General features: G+C 35.4%; 1 protein-coding gene across 2 annotated transcripts in view; it reads left to right on the top strand.

Moving 5' to 3' along the window:
* The window catches only part of LOC101888520 (low-density lipoprotein receptor), a 473897-nt gene that overhangs the window by 355248 nt on the left and 99326 nt on the right, over positions 1-19323 (top strand). The gene's annotated exons all lie outside the window — the stretch shown is intronic.

Raw genomic sequence — 19323 nt, 5'->3', positions numbered from 1 at the left:
GCTCCAACTCTACTATATACACTCCCTGGTCTCCAGCTCGCCCTACATAGGCCATTGAGTCCAAATGGCCTATGTAGATTCCCCTACCTCCAACTCGCCTTAATAGACCACCTGAAACTCTCTGGGCTCTACCTAGCCTATGTAGACACCCCGGGCTCCATCTTGCTTATATAGACTCCCTGGACTCGAAATGACCTATGTAGATTCCCCTGTCTCTAGTTGCCCTTAATAGACACCCTGATCACCAGATCCCTTGGATTCAGACTTTAATAGTCATCAGTTTAAGTTTAAACATTTATATGTCTTCAGTTTGTTTATTATGAACCCTTATATTCGGTTCTGCTACCAGCTGACTCCAGATGCTAAGAGTCTCACTCCTTCAGTCCCTTCCCAAATCTGCCTCGATTTTAATTCCTTATAACATCTTTCCGTTTTTCCAGAATTATATCTTCCACAATAATATTTGTTGTGGTTTAACCCTCATCCATCTCCCCAAAAATTCTTAACACAACCTCGGGATATAATTTTATTTTCAACATCACATCTTCATTATACTCATCCAACCTCCAACCACCCACACATTCAAACCCACACACATATATCTCAAAACAATTCACAGCTCATTTTATAGTTTATGAAAGTGTTATTTTAAATGCCTTAGTTTTGCTCCTCACTCGCCGGGTCCATACAAAATGGTGTGTGATGTGTGTGTGAATGTGAATGTAAGTATGTGTGTATATAAGTATGTGTTGGTTTTAATTATGTGTTGGTTTGTTTTGTGTTAATTTCTTAATTATGGCCATAATAGATAGAATATATATGATTTTGTGAGTGTGTAAGAGATGTTTGCCCTATCCCCGCTAATGCCACAGCGGGTGGGCTATTGAACCGAACACGAGTTTGAACTCAGTCAAATTTTGCACAACAATAGAGGAATATTCCAAAAAAAAACAAAAAACTTCAAACACATGTTCAACATTATTATGAACGTTGATGGCTTAGAATCGACCACATGTTCGAGACGCAAACAAACACATGCACACATACACTCTCGCAGAGTCGGTATTAATGTTAACAATCTATTCAGAGAGTGTCAGTCTCAGTTGGTGGAATTAACAAAACAAACAACAAACAACACCAACTATGGATGATCATAAAAATGTTGTATTGTTTGGTCGGACGGTCGGTCGGGAACCAAAATGTGTTAAGGGCGTTGAGTCCATGTGTGTCTGTGGGTGTGAAAATTCGTATGTGTGTGTGTGTATAATTATGTATGTGTTTAGAATTTTTATTGTTTACAATGAATTTGTTTATCTGAGTGTGTGTGGGTTGTAATAAAATATGATGAATGTGTGTGGGTCTGTATGGCTTGATTGTTTGCCTCCTGTTGTTGATTTATATCTGAATCAGAATTACAAGGCTTAGACATATTTGAGGAGAGGGTTATCAGACAAGGATGGCATTTGGTGAGAGGGCTGAGGCTCTAAAACGCAAATATAGACCCTCTGGTCTCCAGATGGTCTATATAGACGGCCTGGATTTCAGCCTGACTATAGAGACCTCACATCGTCTCCCTGGTATCCAGCTCACCAATATCGACTCCCAGAGCTCTAGATCGCCTGTATAGACTATCTGGACTCAAGCCTGACCTATGTAGAGGGATAGCCTATATAGATTATCCGGGCTCCAGCTGGTCTATATCGACTCCCTGAATTCCAGCTCGCCTAGTTTTTCTAAGCTCCAGTCACCTATATAGAATTCATAGGCACCAGATAGCCTATACATAGAATTTCAGAATTCCGGCTAGCCTATATAGACTCTCTGGATTGCAGCTGGCCTGGGCTCCAATTAGCTTATATAGACTCCCTTGAATCCAGCTAGCATTTATAAACTTCCTGGGCTCCAGCTCGCCTACATAGACTTCCTGGACTCCATCAGACCCATGTAGTCCCTATAGACGCCCATGTAGACACACTAGATTTCAGCTCTCCTATATAGACTCCCTGGGCTCCAGCTCGCCTATATAGACTCCCTGGGCTCCAGCTCGCTTTTATAGACTACCTGGGCTCCAGCTCGCCTATATAGACTCCCAGAGCTTCAGCTAGCTTATATAGACTTTCTGAGCTCCAGATCGCTTATATAGACTCTCTGGACTCCAGTTATCCTATATAGACTCCATGTGCTCCAGCTAGCCAATATAGATTATCTGAGCTCCAGCTCGCCTATATAGACTTCCTGGACTCCAGCTCGCCTATATAGACTCTCTGGGTTCCAGATCGCCTGTATTGACTCCCTAAACTTCAGCCTGCCTAACTGGTTTTAGCTATCTTATATAGAATCCTTGAGCTCCAGCTCGCCTTTATAGACTCCTTGGACTCCAGGTCGGCTATATAGACTCCCTGGGATCCATCTCGCCTATATAGACTCTCTGGACTTCAATCATAGATTCTCTGGGCTCCAGCTTGCCTATATAGACTTCCTACGCTACAGCTCGCCAAAAAAAGACTCCCTGGGCTCCCCTTCGCCTATATATACTTCCTTGACCGCGGCAAACCTATATAGACTCCCTTGACCTTGTCTGGCTTATAAAGTCTTTCTGGACTACAACTCGCATATTTAGACAAGCTAGTCTTTAGCTAACCGACATATACTCCCTGTATTCCAGGTCGTCTATATAGTCTCCCTATATAGACTCTATGGCCTCCAGCTTGGCTATATAGACTCTCTGAACTCCAGCTAACCTATATAGCTATCCAGCTAGCCTATATTAACTCCCTGTACTCCAACTTGGGTATATTGACACCACTGGTCTGATATTGATTTCCTACGTTTCAGGTGGCGTATATAGACTACCTGGACTCCAGCTCGCGTTTATAGACTTTTTAAATTTTAGAAGACTTGAGTAGCCTCCCTGAACTCCAGCCATCCTTTGGACCTCATGTGGAAAATATAAACACCTTGGGCTCCAGTTGGCCTATGAAGACACCCTGGACCCCAAATAACATATTTGAACTTTTTAAACTCCAGCATACCTATGTTAGCTCTATAGACTTCTTGATCTCCAGGTGGCCTACATAGACTTCCTGGGCTCCATCTAGCCTATATTGACTTTCTAGACTCCAGATCTCTGCATTGAGTTCTTGGTACTCGCCTATTTAGATTTTCTGGTCTACGGCGCATGTGTAAGTCTCCCTGGCCGATCGCATTCATAATTGACTCCATGGGCTCCAGTTGGCCTATGAAGACCCCCTTGACCACAAATAGCATGTGTAGACTTCTTAAACTCCAGCAGACCTAGGTTAGCTCTGTAGGCTTCTTGAACTCCAGGTGCCCTATATAAATTCCCGGGACTCCATATAGCCTATACTGACCTCTTAGACTCCAGATCTCTATATTGTTTTCTTGGGACTCGTGTATATATATTATCTGGCTCAGTATAAATTTTCCTGGCCGATCGAGTTCATAATTCTCCTCTTCAGTCCCCTGAAACTAGAATCAAATAACCCTTTATTTCCATATGTTCCACCCACCCCCTGTTCTCCTCATGTCCTGTATGGCAGACCAGAACACATTTTATGTTCTAACTTGTTTATCAGTTTTTATGATTTAATTATGCTATTAAAGAGTTGCCACCACACAAAGGAATACAACTTTCTGCCTTTATATTTCTCTATCCTGCCTCCCCTCCCTAATTATATTGCAAACAATTTCTAAGCTAAAAAAAGAAATACTGCAACAGATAACAAGAAGAATTTTCATCATTAAATACTTGAACTAGGAAAAGCTGAAGAACAAGAATAACAAAAGCTGGGGAAAATATTTTTTGGAGAAGGAAATGTCATTATCGTGGGGAAAAGTGGAAGCGAAGAAAAATCCTTCCTCGAAGACAATGCAAAAATTTCTTTTGCCCAAGAAGTTGGTAAACAATGCCCCTTTAGATCTCTTCTATTTACCCCACCAAGACGAGGCAGAACAGCAAAGAAAAAAAATGTCAACACAAGGAAAAAATGAATTCCAGGAATGTAATAAACAAATTGTCCTTTTGTTCAACAAGAATGCTCTTTGCGCTGGGCCATCCTTTAAAGTAGGCAATGAAGTCAATTCTTAATGGACACAAAGAAAAGAGAATCATTACTTCATAGCTTATTTGGTTGGTTCCCAGAGCCATATTTACACAAAGGGGAGCATGATTAATGGGAGCATGTTTGCCTTTAAAAAAGTCATAAAATTAATAATCATCGCAAGGCTCCACACAGAGACTTTTTATTTACAACTGATATAAAGGAGCCCAAAATGATAAGGATGTGAAATGGTGAAATTTTGTTTTAATGCCTTTCGCCCTTTATGGCCTTGATAAGGTGTCCATGCATTGGGAGCGTATGAGTAATTTTATTAAACTTTATTTTCGATTTAATATTAATCATACGCATTAAAATAAGATAGCGAACATTTTATGATGATGTTAGTATAAATGGGGTGATATGGAGGGAAATACCCCCTTTTCCCCTGTTAATGTTGTTTTTATAGGCCAGTTGTAGGATAAGGAAATCTTTATATGAAAACTTGGCGAGCTGGTGGCCAGGCAGCTACTCAAGGGGTCTTTGGACGGACGAACTGATGACCAGGCAGTTGGCTGGCCAAGGATTCTTTATACGTTAGCTGACCAGTTTGCCAAGGGGTTTCTTGACGGGCGAGCTGGTGGCCAAGTCAAGGAGTCTTTGTATGCAAGCTGGTCAAGGTCAGCTCTCAGATCGCCCTTGGAGAATTTTGTCTATTCTGAAGCTTTTCCTATATTCCAAATCGTCTTTAAAGGTCCTTCCTTTTGGCAGCTCTTCTAATGGGGTCTTTGTAGACCAGTTGTAGGATAAAGCTTGACGAATTGGTGGTCAGGCAGCTGGCTGGCTAAGGAGTCTTTAGGCAGATGTTTTTGAAGGCTCTCCAGAGCCTTTATAAAAACTATATTTCCGGATGGTTTATCAGGTTCCCTATTTAGACCCAGCAGCTATCAGATCGCCCTTGGAGAATCTCATCTGTTCTGAAGCTTTTCCGATATTCCAAATCGTCTTTAAAGGTCCTTCCTTTTGGCATGGTGTATACATTCTCACAACATCAATATTCTCCATTCCAAGCTATTTCCCTCCCAGCTTTATTGGGTCAGTGGCGTACATGGAGGGAATTGTAGGATAAAACTTGACAAATTGGTGGCTAGGCAGCTGGCTGGCCAAGTAGTCTTTATTGGCATGCTGGCCGGCTGGTCAAAAGGTGTTTAGACGGTCGAGCTGCTTGGCCACTGAGTCTTTAGACAGAGTGTCTGCTTGGCCGGACAGGAAGTCTTTAGGAAGATGATTTGAATGGATCTCCAGTGTCTTTATATAGACTATATGTCTGGATGGTTTATAAGATTCTCTATTTGGACCCAGCAGCTATCAGATCGCCCTTGGAGAATCTCGTCTGAAGCCTTTTCGGCATGGTGCATACATTCTACTTTCTGACCACATCAATATTCCCCTTACCTAATTATCCTCTCCCAGCTTAATAAGGTCAGTGGCGGACATGGAGGGAAAAGAAGTGAAGCTCTTCTAAATGGTCTTTATAGGCAAGTTGTAGGATAAAACTTGGCGAATTGGTGGCCAGGCAGCTGGCTGGCCAAGGAGTCTTTATAGGCAAGCTACCCAGCTAGTTAAGCAGTCTTTAGACGGTCGAGCTGGTGGCCAGGCAGCTGACTGTCCACGGAGCTTTTATATGCTAGTTGACCAGCGGATCAAGGGGCCTGGTCGGCTAGTGAGTCTTTAGGCAGATGATTTGGATGGCTCTCCAGAGTCTTTATAAAGACTATATGTCTGGATGGTTTATAAGATTCTCTATTTGGACCCAGCAGCTATCAGATCGCCCTCGGAGAATTATGTCTGTACTGAAAATTTTTCGATATTCCAAATCGTCCTTAAAGGTTCTTCCTTTTGGCATATCCTATAAATTCTATTTTCTTACAACATCATTATTCTCCATTCAAAATTATTCCCCTCCCAGCTTTATAAGGTCGGTGATGGAATTGGAGGGAAAAGAAGGAACGCTCTTCTAGGATAAAACTTGCCGAATTGGCAGCAGGCTGGCCAGGGAGTCTTTATTAGCAAGCTGACCAGCTGGTCAAAGGATCTTTAGACAGACGGGCTGGTTGGCCAGTGAGACTTTAGACAGAGTGTCTGCCTGGCCGGACAGGGATTCTTTTGAGAGATAATTTAGATGGCTCTCCAGAGCAGATTATAGGACTGGATGGTTTATCAGGTTCTCTATTTAGACCCAGCAGCTATCAGGTCGTCTGTACTGAAAATTTTTCGATATTCCAAAAAAAAAAAAAAAAAAAAAATGATTTGGATGACTCTCCAAGGTATTTATACAGACTATATGACTGGATGGCTTATCCGGTTCTCTATTTAGACCCAGCAGCTATCAGATCGCCCTTGGAGAATCTCGTCAATACTAAGGCTTTCCCTGTACTTCAAATCGTCCTTAAAGGTCCTTCCTTTTTTGGTGGCATGGACATAATCTCTTATCTCACAACATAAATATTATCGATTCTACGTTATTACCCTTCTCATGTACATAAGGTCAGTGGCGTATAAGTATTGCCATAAATCATACGTCCCCACAAAAAATGCTTTCAAATCATTTTCCAAAAAAAAATTTAAATATTTCTAGAAATTTTCTTTTAAATCTTTTCAAATCGCATCTGCATTTCGCCAACGAATTTGAAAAACTAACCCCTAATCTATATTTCCACTTCAATTTCTGTCACTTTATGAATTCATGCAAATCCGAAGGACAAGATAATGAAAGTTTTGTGACATTTGTACGAAGGGAAGGGAAGGGAACGAAGAGAGATTCTAAATAAAAACCAAAAAAAAAAAAGAAACGAATACCAACAACAAAACAATAACCCACAAAAAACCATTGAAAATAGCTAAGGGAAGGGGGAAGGAAGGGCAGAGGGAAAACTAGCCAGAGCACTGGGACACTGAAGGATATTGAATGTTTATAATTGAAATTTATCAACAACTGTCAGACACTATAGCACATTTAACATTTGTTATGGTAGAGCAATAACAATAACAACAACAACAAAGCATAGCAAAAATACCGACAAAAAGAGAGCTATAAAAAGGGGGGAAAAACCCAACCAACTGAGTGACAAATCGAATGACAATCAGTTACGCCAAGTAAACATGTTGTGTTAAAACCCCCCAAAAAAAGGCAGATATAAAATCGAAAAAACAATGAAAAACGAAATTTGCTTTGGTTGTGGATTCAAATGAAATCATCTCGAATTGGAAAGCGAACCAAGTCACAAGAAAATTCATGTGTGAAAAATGCGCAAAAGGAAAACAAGTCAAAAGGGCAAAAGCGGAATCTTGCCCAGTAATAGAAAGCGTGTCAAGAAAAAAAAAACACAAAATGAAAACATTTCAGCAACCCATTTTTTATTTGCTGTACTATTTGGAAAATGAGTGTTTCATTTTCGGGCTCAACGGAAAAGCGGGATAACCTTGTTTTCTGGTTGCTCATTTTTCCGCCCCATGGGACTTCAATGTTTACAAAGGTCCAAATCAGTTTATTTGCTTGATATACAGCTGCAAGTTTTTGGGGTTTTTTTATTGAGTTGTTTGTAATTTTTTCCTTTTCTAATAACAACATTTTTTGTTTTATTTTTGCTGTTATTTTTCATAAAGTGTTAAGCAATTTGTGAGGAGAGCTAAATCCAAATTTTCGGTCTTAAGAAGAACTGTATGGCAAGGTGGCCATTAGAGAGGAGTTGACGAATCAGGGAGTCTTTATAGAGTACCCGATTTTAAGAGAGTCAGCCTATATAGACTCTCATCTGGCCACAATAAACTCCCATGACTCTACCAAGCCTATACAGACTAACTGGGCTCACGCTAGCCTATAAAGACCCTCTGTAATCCAAGTAGCCTATAAAGACTCTCTGAACTCAAGTTTGCCAATAAAGACGACTCCTTGGACCTAAAGTTAATCTATATAGTCCTGGTAGCCTATATACACTCACTGAACTCCAGCCCGCCTATATACACTCACTGAACTTCAGCCCGCCAATATAGACTCCCTGGACTCCAGCTTGCCAATATAGACTCACTGAAATCCAAATAGGCTCCCTGGGTTCCAATTCGCCTATATAGACTCCCAAGACTAGAGTTGGGCTAAGTAAACTCTCTGGCCTCCTGGAGCTGACCGGACAAAAAGTCCTTATAGAAAAGCTGACTAGTTTGGGAGTCCTTATGGAGGTGTTGAGTGGTAAGACTGTCCTTAAAAAGGAGCTGATTTTTAGGGGGTCCCTATAGGGTAGATGGCTGGTCAAAGAGTCTCACTAGAAGAGCTAAAGAGTCAGGGGTTCCTAGCAGATTATCTAACAGTCCATTATCTATTTAGACTCTTTTCCCCGACGAAGCTGACTGAACAAAAAATATTCATACCAAAGCTGACAGGTCGGGGAGTCCTCAGTCACTGCCTCCACTGGTTAGGGAAACTCTAAAGAGGAGCTGCCTAATCAGGAGGTACTCACAGAGGAGTTGACCTGTCTGGTAGTTTTGACATAGGACCAGACTATGGGATTTTTTATGGACAGAATGCTAGATCAGGGAATTCTTATATATTCTCTTAATAGTCAATGAGTCGTGTTGAAAAGAGGACGGGACTCAGTTCCAGGTCGACGCACTGACTCTTCTAGGGGCTGACGTAACAGGGGAACCTTCAGAAAGACAAGCCTACGGGTAGGGGCTGGTCATTATAGACTCAAGGACTCTTATTACATAGGCGTGGGTGAGAAAACGTTCTTCCATAGGGGTGTTGACGATGGGTCAGGGAGTTCCCTAGAGCTGACGAAGGACGTAGGAGTCTCCCACAATAGATGAGCTGACGAAGAAGTCTTCTCAGACATACAAAGTCGCGCCCGAGATCTGAAATCTGACGAGGTATGGAGAGATATGTAAACTCGACTGACAGCCTTTGTGACCTGGGAATTTTTTTAATAGACTAGACTTGAAGTCCATAGCGTCTGAGAGTTTGACGATATAAATGCATGCTAGACCATGCCAAAGGGTCTGTATATAGACGGGCCAATATAAGTGTAGTGAGTTCCCAGGCCTGGAAGTATATATAGATGAAGTGAAACCTATCAAGGTATGGTGAGATGTGTTATGTCGGCCTAGGGGATCTACGGATAGGCGATCCAAAGGTAGACCAGGGAGTCTATAGAAAAACGAACTGATGTCAGGTGAGAGAGTTATGGATAGAAGATTTAAAGACATGCCAGCGAGTCGGTAGGTAAATGAGGTGCAGCGAAGACAGTAAGTGTATATAGACTTAATTAACGACTTGGCATCTCCATGGACTTATAAAGGACACTTTCGTCTACCATATCCTTTTATTAAAATCCTTTTATAAAATTTTTCCAAGAATCCTTAATGGCACCAATCTTAAAAAAAATCATAACGAAAGGAAATATCTCCTTCTTTGTATTTTTCCTCGAACTTTCCATTCCACTTGTCTTCGCAAGTCCGTCACTTAATTGTATGCTCTCGGTAATTAAAATTAATAAAGCAAATGTCACTCGGGCGCTAATGGATAACTACATAGTATATTTACTAAATGTCATACTCTCTCTCGTACCAATTATATTTTCCCTGGCAGTTACTTTTGATGCTTCGCCTCCATTTGCTGGCTTCCATGGCTTCCATGGCAAACAGACAAACACTTCCATGGTAAGATGTATACGAATGAATGCCAGAGCAAATATGAAACATTACAAAAGCAAATATTTTATAAGTAAATATAAGTTTCGAAACAGTGTCTTATTAATTTTTGATATTTTACATCAACATTACAAGGCAAATGTTTGGTGGTGGTAGTGTCGATGCGTACATCTTTACTTTGGAGGGGGAACGATTTGCAGATGTCTATATCTGTTATGGTGACTGTGGAGGATGAGAGGAGAGGCAGAGGGTATTCATTGCTGTTGGTATATAAAAATTATCATAAAATCTCCTCCTCCCCTCCTCTCTGACTGACTCTCTTTCGTTGCGACTCTTGAGTAATTAAGAGTAAAAACTATTTCAGCCACTTGTAATAGACTATTCCTTCTCCCACTTACAATTACTCCTCCCACACCCAAAAACCAAGACACTTTGTAATGAAGCTGTCATCGCTACTGCCTTGCCAGAATAGAATAAGAAACGTCTTCTTCTTCATCTGCATCTGCTTTCGCATCTTTATTTCTTTCCATGCAGCACTACCATTTTTAATTTTGTAGGACAAATTTCACCTAAAGCTTGAAAATATTTTCTAGTAATTAATTTTCTAAATCATTACTTGCTGAGCTGGAATTTAACTAGCAGTTATGATGGCAGAAGTTCATTAACGGTGGGAACAATGGTACAATGAGATAGAGAGAGAGAGAGGGAGAGAGAGAGGGAGAGAAAATATACAATGTCTAGCAAAAGAGAAGCAAATAAAATTTTGAAAGTTACAGCATTGTAATGAAAAAGCCCCTCGAGCGTATGATTATTATTTCGGCAAGGAGATATAATATTATGTATACGTGGTATGAGTAGGTTATATTAATAATAATCATACGCCACCTATATTAGTTTCCTTTAAATTATATAATTTATTGCCATGTATGTGTTCTTTCCCTCTCACCCTGACAACACCTGAAAGAGTACGCATATTTTCCATTTACATCCAACAGATAATATAACTCATACGCAATGTGTGTGTGTACCACAATTAATAATAATCATACGCCACCTATCTGTCTTACCTCCACAGCTCGTAATTAATTAGTACGCAGAATTGCATTCATTTATCTATCGCAGAGAATTTGAGTTCTATTACAGCATTTATATCTTAATCACAGAAAACAGGATACAACATGGCAATATAAAATTCCATGTAGATATTATCCTTGAACAGCAAACATGGTAACATGGAATGTTACCATGGATTGAATTAGTAATGCTTAAGGAAATAAGAGAAATGAGAAGATTTTCATAGAAGAATTCATAGAAGTTTGAAGAAAAAGTAATGGGGCAAAGAAGAAAAATTTCCACTCTCAAGGTCTTCTATGGTAAATGAAAGAACTCAAGTCTCTCTGTAGAATATAAAATGCCTCTAGGCCATCTATAGCAAAAAGAAGACCTTAAGCTCTTCTATGATAAAATAGAAAATCTCAAGGTCTTCTATAGCAAATAGAAGGCCTCAATGTCTTCTTTAGGAAATATATTATCTCAAGGTCTTCTATGGCCAATAGAAGACCTCAAATCGAATAAAAGACCTCAAGGTCTTCTATAGGAAATAGAAGACGTCAAGGTCTTCTACAGGAAATAGAAGACCTCATGGTCTTCTATAGGTAATAAAAGACCTAGAAGTCTTCTATAGGACCTCAAGATCTTCTAGGGTGAATAGAAGAACTCAAGGTATTCTATGTCGGATTGAAGACCTCAAAGTCTTCTATAACGATTAGAAGACTTCAAGGTCTTCTATGTCGATTGGAAGACCTCAAGGTCTTCTGCAGAAAATATAAGACACCAAAGTCTTCTATAGGAAATACAAGACCTCAAGGTCATCTATAGCGAGTATAAGAGCTCAAGGTCCTTTAGAGCAAATAGAAGACACCAAGGTCCTCTACAGTGAATAGAAGACCTTAAGATCCCCTATAGCAATTAGAAGACCTCACGGTCCTCTATAACGAAAAGAAGACCTCAATCATAATATCTTTAAAAAATCCACGACTTCAAGGTCTTCTGCAGACAATATAAGACGCCAAGGTCTTCTATAGGAAATACAAGACCTAAAGGTCATCTATAGCGAGTATAAGAGCTCAAAATCAATTAGAGCAAATAGAAGACACAAAGGTCCTCTATAGCGAAGAAAAGACCTCAACATCCCCTTTAGCAAATAGAAGACCTCACGGTCCTCTTTAGCGTAAAGAAGATCTCAATCGTTAAATTTTTTAAAAAGTCTTTGAAAAAATATTCTTAAAAAATACACGTCCTTCAGGTCCAAAAACAATATTCTTAAAAAAAATCAAAAATGATTTTAAAAATTCAGCTCCCTGGGTCCTTAAAAAAAATATTTTTGAAAAGTCCTCCTAAAAAGTCCACATACAATCCATTTTGGTCGTCGAAAAATATTCTGTAAAAAATCCACTTTTGTTGGTTCGTGAAAAATTTTTATTAAAAAATCCCTGCCCTTTAAAAATTATTCTCCAAAAAAAAAAAAAAAAAAAAAAAACATGTCCTAGAAAAATTATGTCTTAAGGAATCTATGTCTTTTGGATTCTTGAAAATATACTATTTAAAAAAAATCCAAACCCCTAGATTTAAAGATTAGTTTTGCCAGGACAACTAGGACGTAGACTTTTAAAGAATATTTTTTACGGACCCAAAGGTTTTTTAAAAATATAATTTTAAAGCTTTTTTAAAAAAAATCTTTAAAAGTCTACGTCCTAATTGTCCTGGAAAAGATATTTTTTAAATCTACGTCTTTTGGATCCTAGAAAATAGATCTGTTAAAAACCACTTCCTATGTGGCCTTAAAAGAATATTCTTTAATAATATATTAAATATTCCTTGAAAAAATATTCTTTAAAAAATCCACGTCCTTTGGGTACTTGAAAAAATATTTTTTAAAAAATTCCACGTCCTTTGGGTCCTTGAAAAAATATTTTTTAAAAATTCCACGTCCTTTGGGTCCTTGAAAAAATATTCTTTAAAAATTCCACGTCCTTTGGGTCCTTGAAAAAATATTCTTTAAAACTTCCACGTCCTTTGGGTCCTTGAAAAAATATTCTTTAAAAATTCCACGTCCTTTGGGTCCTTGAAAAAATATTCTTTAAAAATTCCACGTCCTTTGGGTCGTTGAAAAAATATTCTTTGAAAATTCCACGTCCTTTGGGTCGTTGGAAAAATATTCTTTAAAAATTCCACGTCCTTTGGGTCCTTGAAAAAATATTCTTTAAAAATTCCACGTCCTTTGGGTCGTTGAAAAAATATTCTTTAAAAATTCCACGTCCTTTGGGTCCTTGAAAAAATATTCTTTAAAAAATCCACGTCCTTTGGGTACTAGACAAAATAATGTTTAAAAAGTCCTCGTCCTTTGAGTCCTTCGAACAATTTTCTTTAAAAAAACAATGTACAATCCACATATATTATGCCCTTGAAAAAATCGACGTTTGTGGTCCATTAATTCCTGCATAAAAAAACCACGTTGGCGTTTGAGTAATATTATTGTTGTGCTCTATGGCGTATGAATATTTATATTTGTAAAGGATATTAATATAAGGCATACGCATAATATTCTTCTTTATTTTTTTTTAAATATTTCAACTTTTTCCCTCCCCTCCTTCTAACCTTTCTCACCCTGCCTTGTTTATCTCTATCACATTTTCCCGTTTTTCAAAAGTGGCGATAAGTTCATAAAAATCCAAAATTCCCATAAACCAAATGAAACATAAATTCCGTTACATCAAATGGACATCAATGTGAAAAACTCATCAAAACTTAAATATCGATAAAAAAAACGAAAGTGAAAAAACAATTTTTACAACTCCATCATCAAGAATACCAAAACAGAAAAAAGAGGGAAAAAATTAAAAACGAAAATAGGCCATTATCTCTACTCATGTCAAGGCGTAAGCTGGAAAAGTTTATGGCCATTGAGAAAAAAAAACTTTTGGTTTTTATTGTTTTTTTCCTCTTTGGAAAAGGTCATCTTTCCACAAAGCGGCCAACAGATGATAAAAGTCATGAAGGCCATTTGGAAAATGGTAATCTAAGACAAAAAAAAGCGTTAAAACTTGAAACTTTTTAATCGAATATCGATAATCGCAATATTATTGAAAAACACTGAGGCTCTAAGAAGCTGCGAGAAGCGTCGTAAACTTGGGAAATGACTTTCATAAATTGAAAAACTAGAGGACCGGAGAAGAAGACAACAAGGGAAGCTAATGAGGAAGTAGGGAAGGGGCATTTTATTTCGATTTTTTAAAGGCATCAAGACTGGGTGGTGTCTTGTGAAGGGAATTGTGTCTACATCAAGTTTAGTGAGATAGGTAACCAATTTTGAATTAGAACATGATTTTTTATATTTTTATGAACTGGGCCTTCAGTGAGTGTAGAAATTGTAAATTAGAGTTAACTGTTAAATTGCTGGGGGTTATGAGTCTCATTATATTTGAGTTCCATTGATTTTATTAAAAGGGCGTATGACTAATATCAATAAAGGGAGATGTGGCGTATGATAATTATTGTAGTTGATCCGTTACTCATACGCAGCAATGCTATTATATGAATAGTATCAAAAATTAATATACAATATTAAAATATATTAATATACAATAAAAAAATGAGAGGTGTTTGATTTATTTCATATTTTCGGAAAAATAGAAACTCTATTTTACAAAATTTTGGAAATCTCATCCATGTAGACTGCTTTTGTCCTTTAAGTTTCTATTGAAAAATGATTTGTTAAAATATCCCTGAAAGCCATCAAAATTATATATTTATTGTTTAATCCCACCTCTGTCTCATGAACCTCTATAACCTTTCGAAAAAAAAAATGTTTTTGACATACCCCGTTTATTATTACAACGCAACTTTTTGTTAATAGAAAAACTTTTATTGGATTTTGCAGCAACAGCACCTACGAGTGGCGGACGAGTGTGAATTGCCATAGAAAAAAAGATTGCGATTAAAAAAACGGAAGGGCAAAACAAATATGCTGGTCATAACAACAACAAAAATCCTAACCAATGATAGTAGAGAAACCCCAAACTCTAAATTGATGCAAACTTTTTTCTATTTTTTTTTTGTTTTTTTTTTTTAATGAAATTTGTTTTTATGTATTTTTTAAGTTCTGTTTTTTTAATAAAATCAAGATAAAATTATAAACTTTGACAGGGAAAAAAGTCAACAAATTGGATTTAGAAAACGAAAATGTTTTGAATGCAGGAATTTCGGTTATTAGAAGGGTGTTAAATAAATTTTGAGTTTTGCTAGATTTAATTAAACGAATATTCGTTTTTGTGGCGTATTAATTTTAGCACCTAGAGAATGATTAAAGTATATAAAAAAAGAGTGGAAGACAGAGAGAGAGAGAGGCACAGTGTTCACAGAATTTTTTTAATTGGCTGTTAGAGATTATTTTTTCAAGGACCCAAAGGACGTGGATTTTTTAAAGAATATTTTTTCAAGGAGCCCAAGAAATGTGGATTCTTTAAGTTAAAGTTTTTCAAGGAATACAAGGACGTAGATTTTTTATAAAATCTTTATTTCTAGAATATTTTTGTAAGAAGCGAAGAACGTAGATTTTTTTAAAATAATTTTTTGCAGGGCCAAAAGGCAGTATGCCTTTTAAGGAATATTTTTTTCAAGCACCCAAATGACATGGATTTCTTAAATAATGTTTTTTTTTTTTAAAGGAGCAGAAGAACATAGACTTTTTAAAAATTATTTTTCCATGAACCCAAATAAACGTGGATTTTTTAAAGAATATTTTTTTAAATGATGAAATAAACTTGGATTTTAAAGAATATTTTATTCAAGAACTAAATAAACGTCGGGTTTTTAAAGAATATTTTTTCAAGGGATAAGTAAACGTGGCTTTTAAAAAATATATTTTTTCAAAGGACCAAATAAACGTGGATTTTTTAAAAAAATATTTTTTGGATTTTTTAAGAATATTTTTTCAAGGATTAAATAAACGTGGATATTTTTTGAAAGACGAAATACACGTGGATTTTTTAAAGAATATTTGTTCAAGGACCAAAAGACCAAGAGACGTGGATTTTAAAAGGATATTTTTTCAAGGACCAAATAAACGTGGATTTTTTAAAGAATATTTTTTCAAAGGACCAAATAAACGTGGATTTTTTAAAGAATATTTTTTCAAAGGAACAAATAAACGTGGATTTTTTAAAAAATATTTTTTCAAAGGACCAAATAAACGTGGATTTTTTTAAAAAATATTTTTTCAAAGGACCAAATAAACGTTAATTTTTTTAAAAAAATATTTTTTCAAAGGACCAAAAAAAGTGGAATTTTTAAAAAAATATTTTTTCAAAGGACCAAATAAACGTGGATTTTTTTAAAAAATATTTTTTCAAAGGACCAAATAAACGTGGATTTTTTTAAAAAATATTTTTTCAAAGGACCAAAAAAAGTGGAATTTTTAAAAAAATATTTTTTCAAAGGACCAAATAAACGTGGATTTTTTAAAAAAATATTTTTTCAATGAATAAAAAGTCCTGGATTTTTTAAAAAAATATTTTTTCAATGAGTAGAAAGACCTGGATTTTTTAAGCATATTTTTAAGGATTAAATAAACGTGGATATTTTTTAAAAGATGAAATAAAAGTGGTTTTTCTTAAAAATATTTTTTCATGGACCAACTAAACTTGGATTTTCTTAAAAATATCTTTTCAAAGGACCAAATAAACGTTGAGTTTTTAAAAAATATTTTTTCAAAGGACCAAATAAACGTTGAGTTTTTAAAAAATATTTTTTCAATGAGTAAACAGACCTGGATTTCTTGAATATAATTTTTTCAATGAGTTAAAAGACCTGGATTTTTTAAACAATGTTTTTTCAATGAGTAAAAAGACCTGGATTTTTTTAAGAATATTTTTTCAAGGATTAAAAAAACGTGGATATTTTTTGAAGGATGAAATAAACGTGGATTTTTTGAAGAATAATTTTTCAAAGGACCAAATAAATGTGGATCTTTTAAAGAATATTTTTTTCAAAGGACCAAATAAATGTGGATTTTTTAAAGAATTTTTTTTAAGAACCAAATAAACGTGGATTTTTTAAAGAATATTTTTTCAAGGACTTGCAAACGTGGATTTTTTAAAGAATATTTTTTCAAGAACCAAACAAACGTGGAATTTTTAAAGAATATTTTTTCAAGAACCAAACAAACGTGGAATTTTTAAAGAATATTTTTTCAAGAACCAAACAAACGTGGAATTTTTAAAGAATATTTTTTCAAGAACCAAACAAACGTGGAATTTTTAAAGAATATTTTTCAAGGACCAAGACCAAGAAACGTTGTTTTTTTAAAGAATATTTTTTCAAGGACCAAAAACCAAGAAACGTGGATTTTTTAAAGAATATTTTTTCAAGGACCAAAATACCAAGAAACGTGGATTTTTTAAAGAATATTTTTTCAAGGACCAAAAGACCAGGAAACGTTGATTTTTTAAAGAATATTTTTTCAAGGACCAAAAGACCAAGAAACTTCGATTTTTTAAAGAATATTTTTTCAATGACCAAAAGACCAAGAAACGTGGATTTTTTAAAAGAATATTTTTTTCAAGCACCAAAAGACCAAGAAACGTGGATATTTTAAAGAATATTTTTTTCAAAGGACCAAAAGACCAAGAAACGTGGATATTTAAAAGAATTTTTTTTCAAGGACCAAAGAAACGTGTTTTTTAAGAATATTTTATAAGGACCAAAGAAACGTTGTTTTTTTAAAGAATATTTTTTCAAGGACCAAAAACCAAGAAACGTGGATTTTTTAAAAGAATATTTTTTTCAAGCACCAAAAGACCAAGAAACGTGGATATTTTAATTTTTTTTTCAAGGTCCAAATAAACGTGGATTTTTTAAAGATTTTTTTTTCAAGGATCCAAAAGACCAGGAAACATGGATTTTTTAAAGAATATTTTTTCAAAGGACCAAAAGACCAAGAAACGTTGATTTTTTAAAGAATATTTTTTCAAGGACCAAAAGACCAAGAAACGTCGATTTTTTAAAGAATATTTTTTTCAAAGGACCAAAAGACCAAGAAACGTGGATATTTAAAAGAATTTTTTTTCAAGGACCAAAGAAACGTGTTTTTTAAGAATATTTTATAAGGACCAAAGAAACGTTGTTTTTTTAAAGAATATTTTTTCAAGGACCAAAAACCAAGAAACGTGGATTTTTTAAAAGAATATTTTTTTCAAGCACCAAAAGACCAAGAAACGTGGATATTTTAATTTTTTTTTCAAGGTCCAAATAAACGTGGATTTTTTAAAGATTTTTTTTTCAAGGATCCAAAAGACCAGGAAACATGGATTTTTTAAAGAATATTTTTTCAAAGGACCAAAAGACCAAGAAACGTTGATTTTTTAAAGAATATTTTTTCAAGGACCAAAAGACCAAGAAACGTCGATTTTTTAAAGAATATTTTTTCAATGACCAAAAGACCAAGAAACGTGGATTTTTTAAAAGAATATTTTTTTCAAGCACCAAAAGACCAAGAAACGTGGATTTTTTAAAAGAATATTTTTTTCAAGCACCAAAAGACCAAGAAACGTGGATATTTTAAAGAATATTTTTTTCAAAGGACCAAAAGACCAAGAAACGTGGATATTTAAAAGAATTTTTTTTCAAGGACCAAAGAAACGTGTTTTTTAAGAATATTTTATAAGGACCAAAGAAACGTGGTTTTTTAAAGAATATTTTTTCAAGGACTAAAAGACCAAGAAAAGTGGATTTTTTTAAAGAATAGTTTTTTAAGGATTTTTTAAAGAATATTTTTTCAAGGACCAAAAGATTAAGAAAAGTGGGTTTTTAAAGAATATTTTTTCAAGCGCCACAAGACCGAGAAACGTGAATTTTTTAAAGAATATTTTTTCAAGGACCATTGGAATTTTCTGAGTGAAGACACCCCCTTCCATCTTTGTCTAGTTTAATTTCCCATTAAAAACTCTTGGTTCTTTATTCACCTGAATTACCCTGCAACCATTAAATTAGCATCGATAATTATGTGTTTTGCAATAATCATTTGCAAAATTACATTATCGTTATTATGATTGCTGTTTGTTGTGTTTTTTTTTTTTTTTTTTTCAATAATCCTATTTATCTTAGTACAACATACCATTCTAATTACATACACCTACACACACACCCATATTTGCGTATATACATATATATGTAAATAGCAAGCTTCTATTGATCCAATTAAGGCAGTATGTTACAAAATTAAAGATAATAAAATCATTTTAATTACTTCTAATTATTGACGCAATTACAATTAAATAGCAGAAGGCAATGAGATAACAACAACAAAAAAGTTCAAACATTTATGAAAGAGAATATGCAAAAAAAAAAGACGAGGGAATACAAAATTATATTTACAAAGGATATTTATATTAATGGGAATCTGTAATTAACATGCAAATAAAATATATAATTTATTTTGCGAGAGGCCACAGAAATTAGGCCACACCTCCAATTCTCCTACGTCAGGATTTTTCATCAACAAAAA

Source organism: Musca domestica, unplaced genomic scaffold (assembly GCF_030504385.1).
Source record: "Musca domestica strain aabys unplaced genomic scaffold, Musca_domestica.polishedcontigs.V.1.1 24, whole genome shotgun sequence".
NCBI lineage: Eukaryota > Metazoa > Arthropoda > Insecta > Diptera > Muscidae > Musca > Musca domestica.
The sequence above is the reverse complement of the archived record's forward strand: the minus strand, read 5'-3'. Positions and strand labels throughout refer to the sequence as shown.